Below are 6,241 nucleotides of genomic sequence, written 5' to 3'. Positions count from 1 at the left end.
CGAGAAAGGCATGGTTACTGCAATACGATTGAAGTGGAACCGAATGTTCAGCCATGGTATCACGATATCAAGAGATTTCTAAAAACGAAAGAATATCCCGAGCAAGCCAATGGAGACCAAAAGAGAACCATTAGAAAGCTTGCCAGCGGTTTCTTTTTGAGCGGCGAGGTCTTGTACCAAAGGACTCTAGATCTCAACTTATTAAGATGTGTGGATGCCGAAGAGGCCGGAAGAATCATGCATGAAGTGCACGCAGAGGTGTGTGGACCGCACATGAATGGATACATCCTGGCAAAGAAGATCCTTCGAGCATGCTATTACTGGAAGACTATGGAAAAAGATTGCTTCAGTTTTGTCCAAAAATGTCATCAGTTTCAGGTGCACAGTGACCTGATTCATGCACCACCTATAGAACTGCATCCTATGTATCGAGCCAAAGGCTTCAAATGGGCATAGATTCATATTGGTTGCCATTGACTAATTCACAAAACGGGTTGAAGTAGTTGATAAGTTAGGATTTTAACATGTTTTATGCCCCTACTTGCCTATGCTTTGATCATATATTGTTACAAAATAGTCCTAAAAGGCTCACAAGTTGTGCTTGATCGCAGGTTTGATCGACAAAGTGACGAAATGTCAAAGATCGGCTCAAAAAGGAGTGAAACCTGCTCAAGTATCAAAGACCAATAAATTTAAGAAAAGAAGGCCTAGTGCGGACCGCGTAAAGTGGAATGCGGCCACATTAGGTGGTTCAGAGAGTTGGTGAATCAGGCTAGAAGAAGTGCGGCCGCGGTAAAAATCTCGCGGTCCGCGGTGAAGGCTCCACGGCCGCACTACTCTTTTGTGCGGCCCGCGGTCATGAGGTTCAGAGAGATAAAGTTTGTAAAGTCAGTGCCATGCGGTCCACGATCGTGGTTGCGCGAACCGCGCTAGCTCCCTCCGCGGTCGCGGTCCGTTCTACGCGGTCCGCAGAGTCCAAGTTCAGAGAAGTAGAAGTGAGCCCAGTGCGGCCGAGATCCATTTAATGCAACCCGCACTGACCCCACAGGGGTATATTTGTCCAGTTTTTCTAGCCTAGTATAAATAGAACATTTTATCTTTTTTTAGGTTATCAGATACATCAGTGGAGAGCTGCGCTCGTGAGAACGTATTTTGTAGCCATTTTTGGCACATTTGCTTTATATTTACAATAGATTCTTGTATTTTAATTTTAGTAATTAATTAATATGCTTAGTTCTTCATCTATTTCTATATTTCATTCTTCAAGCATGAGTAGTTAAACCCATTAGCTAGGGTTGTGGCTCAACCCTAGTGTGGGTAATTGATGGGTGTTGGCATCTAATGTTAGATTGACTATGGGTGTTTGCTATTTGGGTTGATTTTATGTTTTAATCTAGAATTGGTGGTTGCAAACACTGATTCAAGCTTTGTGGGTTTAACTCTTCTTGAGAAAGAGAGTCTATGACCCCAAAATTGACCCATCAAGTAATTGGGATGGACTCATGAGAAATGATAGTCCCAATTAACGGGTTAAACCTCGAGAGAGTAATTACCCTACTTGAACCCTAGTTGCTTCGTCTAATTTGCCTACCCATTTGGTCTCTCAAGAGTTAATTGGGCAAAGTCACTTTCTCTACCGAGAGGTGTGAGAGTGGGTAAAATTGTGCAATGGTTATAGCATAAGCCCCAATTATGTCAATCGAACCTTAGTAACATCTACCCGTCAATTAGCCACCTAGGTAGTGTCACGACCCTAGTGTCCTTCTTCCCATTAGATACAACTTAGCAATATTCTCGTAGCATAATTTAGTGTTAATCAATAGTTTTATAAAAATAGTTATAATTCGAAAACCCAAAAATGTTTGAAGTGACATTAGGAGTACAAACACATCTCTAGGCTAGACAAACAATCCAACTCCATTACTAGCTCCCTGAGGAAATCGATCCTGACCCTCATATCGGGTAAAAGCTATTGCGACCCGCTCTTCCTACCTTAGTGTAGCGTTGAGTTGGCAGTGATCAGTAGTCACCCTTAAAGCCATCACTAAGAAAGCAGTGGTGGATTTCGTGCATTCCAATATCATCTGCCATTTCGGTATTCCTACGACCATCATTATAGACACGCTGCGAACTTGAATAGTCATTTGATGAGGGATATATGTGAACAATTCAAGATCATACATTAGAACTCTTCCCCTTATAGGCCCAAAACTAATGGTGTTGTTAAAGCAGCGAACAAGAACATCAAAAAGATTCATTAGGAAGATGATCCAAAGTTCCAGGCAATGGCATGAAAAGTTGTCATTTGCATTGTTGGGATATCGCACAACTGTGCGCACATCAGTCGGAGCAACCCCGTATCTATTGGTTTATGGCACTGAAGCCGTGATACCCGCAGAAGTTGAAATCCCTTCTCTTTGGATCATTGTGGAAGCTGAGATTGAGGACAGTGAGTGGGTCAAAACCCGCCTGGAATAGTTAACCCTGATTGATGAAAAGCGAATGGCCACAGTTTGCCAGGGGCAGTTGTATCAATAAAGAATGGCCCGTGCCTACAACAAGAAAGTACGGCCTAGGAACTTTGAAGTAGGGCAACTCGTTTTGAGGCGTATTCTCCCTTACCACCAGGAAGCAAAAGGAAAGTTCGCTCTTAACTGGAAGGGCCCATACATTATCAGAAAAGTATTGCCAAAAGGGGCATTGTACCTGGGAGTCCTTGAAGGAAATGACCCTGAAACAACTGTAAATGCAGACGCAGTCAAAAGGTATTATGTTTAATCTCTCTGCAACACTGATACTAGCCGATTGGGATGACGAAGGTTTTCATTCTCGCTACCCCAAACACTTTAACCCTTTTGCGAACCCTTTGAGCCAGTTACCTTCTTTGATTACCCTCTTTGGAACCTGAAAACACCAAAGAGAAAATATCAATTAAAATCAAAAATAAAGTTTTCCCTGAACTACGTTCGACTTTATTCCAAAAGGATACGTAGGCAGCCTCTCTCTGGGGTTCAGTCACACCAAAACAAAAATTCAAATTCCCCCAAAAGTGAAACTGGGGCAGATATTGTAATGGTTCAGCGATGATCCCGCCTGAATGTTTCCAAAGTTGTAATTCGATCCAAATTCTTATTCACCCAAACCCTGTTCAAGTCCTTCCGATCAATCGGTAAAAGATGTTCAAGAATCGGAGAGCGAAGCTATTTGGATTCGATGCAATCAAAATGAGAGAGTCTTGTTGGTGAAAACCCTTACGGGCACCGTAAGGCGATAGTCAGTAGAGAATTGAAAAATGAGAGAGTCTTGTTAGTGAAAACTCGCAAAGAGCACTATAAGGCGACGGTAAGAACAGAAATAAGAGAGGCCCATTGGCGAAAACCCGCAAAGGGCACCATTGATCGAAAAAAGGGAATTCCTTACAATAATCGGCTGATAAGAGTCCTAACAAGGTTTCTCAGTTTTAAGATATGGATTATGAAGGTTTTTTGTGAGATTGGATGGCTGCATAGATCGGGTATCCAGTCCAAGAATCATGTCATATCTATTGAAGTCTGCATGCACCCTAGATAAGTCCTTCTTTCTTTCCCCCCGAGAGGGACGCTTCTCGTTAAATTCATTGTCCTATCCTTTGTTTACTTTTCTTTGAGTCCCTTTTGGTCTGATCCCTCTTCGAAACTGATACAAAGAAAAGATGGCAAGATTGGTTTTACAGGGTTCTGCTTAGCAAAAGCCAAATCCAAATAAAAGCACCCAGCCTCAGCATGTGTATCAAGTCGATCTCAACTGACCATGATGGCCGATGCTCCAGGTCCAAATTTATTGAAAAGGAAAGAAATCCAAAGTCAAGTGCCCATAAAGGCAGAATAATAAGATGAAAAAGCCAAGTCCCCACACGGGTGAACCATTATGTGAAACTTTGGAAAGTCAAGGTCCCTGGTTTTAGAAGAGAGATCGATGTCCAGAAAGCCAGCGAGCAGTAGAGGTTTTCATCAAAAGAGTTGGGCCAAGATCAAGATAATCAAGGCCACAAAACCAACCACCATTTCAAATTAACCATTGTTCTTTGTTTGAAAACATGAAACATGTGTAATCCAAAGCAACCTTGCAAGAAGTAGGTGCAACCAAAAGAAACTGCGCAAGGGCTAGAAACAACTTTGCAGCAACAATCCATAAAGGGAAGTCCCCTCAAAAAAAATTCCTGCATTCATTCATTCTATGAAATAAATAATAAAAAAAGAAACAAAATGAAAAGAAAAAAAATATTAGAAGAAAAATTCAAAAAAAAAATGGCAGCCTAGGGTCCCCAATCTCTATTTCCGCTTTCTAACATAGGGTCTCCACTCCCTAGTTGAGTTTATTTTTAGACATAGGATCTCTACTCCCTATTCGCCTTTCCTACATAGGGTCTTCACTCCCTAGTTGAGTTTATTTTTAGACATAGGGTCCCCACTCCCTAGTCGTCTTTCCAACATAGGGTCTCCACTCCCTAGTTGAGTTTATTTTTAGACATAGGGTCTCCACTCCCTAGTCGCCTTTCCAACATAGGGTCTCCACTCCCTAGTTGAGTTTATTTTTAGACATAGGGTCTCCACTCCCTAGTCGCCTTTCCAACATAGGGTCTCCACTCCCTAGTTGAGTTTATTTTTAGACATAGGGTCTCCACTCCCTAGTCGCCTTTCCAACATAGGGTCTCCACTCCCTAGTTGAGTTTATTTTTAGACATAGGGTCTCCACTCCCTAGTCGCTTTTTCAACATAGGGTATCCACTCCCTAGTTGAGTTTATTTTAGGCATAGGGTCTCCATTCCCTAGTCTGCATTTTCTAACATAGAATCTCCACTCCCTAGTTGATTTTATTTTAGGCATAGGGTCTCCACTCCCTAGTCGCTTTTCCAACATAGGGTCTCCACTCCCTAGTTGATTTTATTTTATGTATAGGGTCTCCATTCCCTAGTCTGCTTTTCCAACATAGGGTCTTCACTCCCTAGTTGAAGTTATTTTAGGCATAGGGTCTCTACTCCCTAGTCTGCGTTTTCCAACGTAAGGTCTCCACTCCCTAGTTGATTTTGTTTTAGGCATAGGGTCTCCACTCCCTGGTCGCTTTTCCAACATAGGGTCTCCACTCCCTAGTTGATTTTATTTTAGGCATAGGGTCTCCATTCCCTAGTCTGCTTTTCCAACATAAGGTCTTCACTCCCTAGTTGAAGTTATTTTAGACATAGGGTCTTCACTCCCTAGTTGAAGTTATTTTAGGTATAGAGTCTCAACTCCCTAGTCTGCTTTTCCAACATAGGGTCTCTACTCCCTAGTTGAAGTTATTTTAGACATAGGGTCTCCACTCCCTAGTCGCTTTTCTAACATGGGTTCTCTACTCCCTAGTTGAAGTTATGTTAGACATAGGTTCTCCATAACATAGGGTCGCCACTCCCTAGTTGACTTTATTTTGAATATAGGGTCTCCACTCCCTGGTCGCTTTTCCAACGTAAGGTCTCCACTCCCTAGTAAATATTTAGTATGGATATAGGGATCCACTCCCTAATCTCTTTTTCCCAATGATACACAATCCTGACTTTATCGCTTTCAATAAAGAAATAGTTTAGATTTTGCAATAACTCACAAAATTTTCCTAGTGAAAATCGAGGCAGAAAAATTTCGTTCGTTTGTTTGCTTTGGTGCCTAAACAGGTTTTCACTGTGAGGCACAAGGTTTGAGATGACCAAAAGAAGAAGTCTCAATCCAAATAAAAGAAAAGAAGAAACAAGAAAGAAGTTGAACTCAAGGTGCAGAAGCGTAGAAAAGATGCGGACGACTCAAAATTTGATTGAAGTCACAAGTTTCGCATGTCCCGCCTTGATCCGAAAAGCTGAAGAAGAATGAACCAGCGGTTGCAACTAACGAGCATCAAGATTCAGATCAGAGTCTGCAGGAAGAACCGTCCAAGACTCAAGATCAAGTTTTATAAGTGTTGTAGATAGGAATCGTGTAACTCGTAGTTGATATGTTTAGCTAGTTTAGCTTTTTATCTTTTATTTCGGTGTAATAAGGAGCTCAGCAAGCACAAACAGCAGCAACGGTAGTGAAATCACAGTTTTTCGGTAGTCTCAGCTACCAAAACTTCCAGAACTACACTGACTTGATTCCTTTATACCCAAGTTTATGTATGCAACCTCTGAAGAAAGGTTCGGTTAGACTCTTTCAAAAGATGCTTCTCATGGAGTTTCCAATGGGCAAAAATCCCTCGT

The sequence above is a fragment of the Nicotiana tabacum genome, chromosome 8 (genome assembly GCF_000715075.1).
Source record: "Nicotiana tabacum cultivar K326 chromosome 8, ASM71507v2, whole genome shotgun sequence".
Classification (NCBI taxonomy): Eukaryota; Viridiplantae; Streptophyta; class Magnoliopsida; order Solanales; family Solanaceae; genus Nicotiana; species Nicotiana tabacum.
This window is presented reverse-complemented; position numbering follows the sequence as displayed.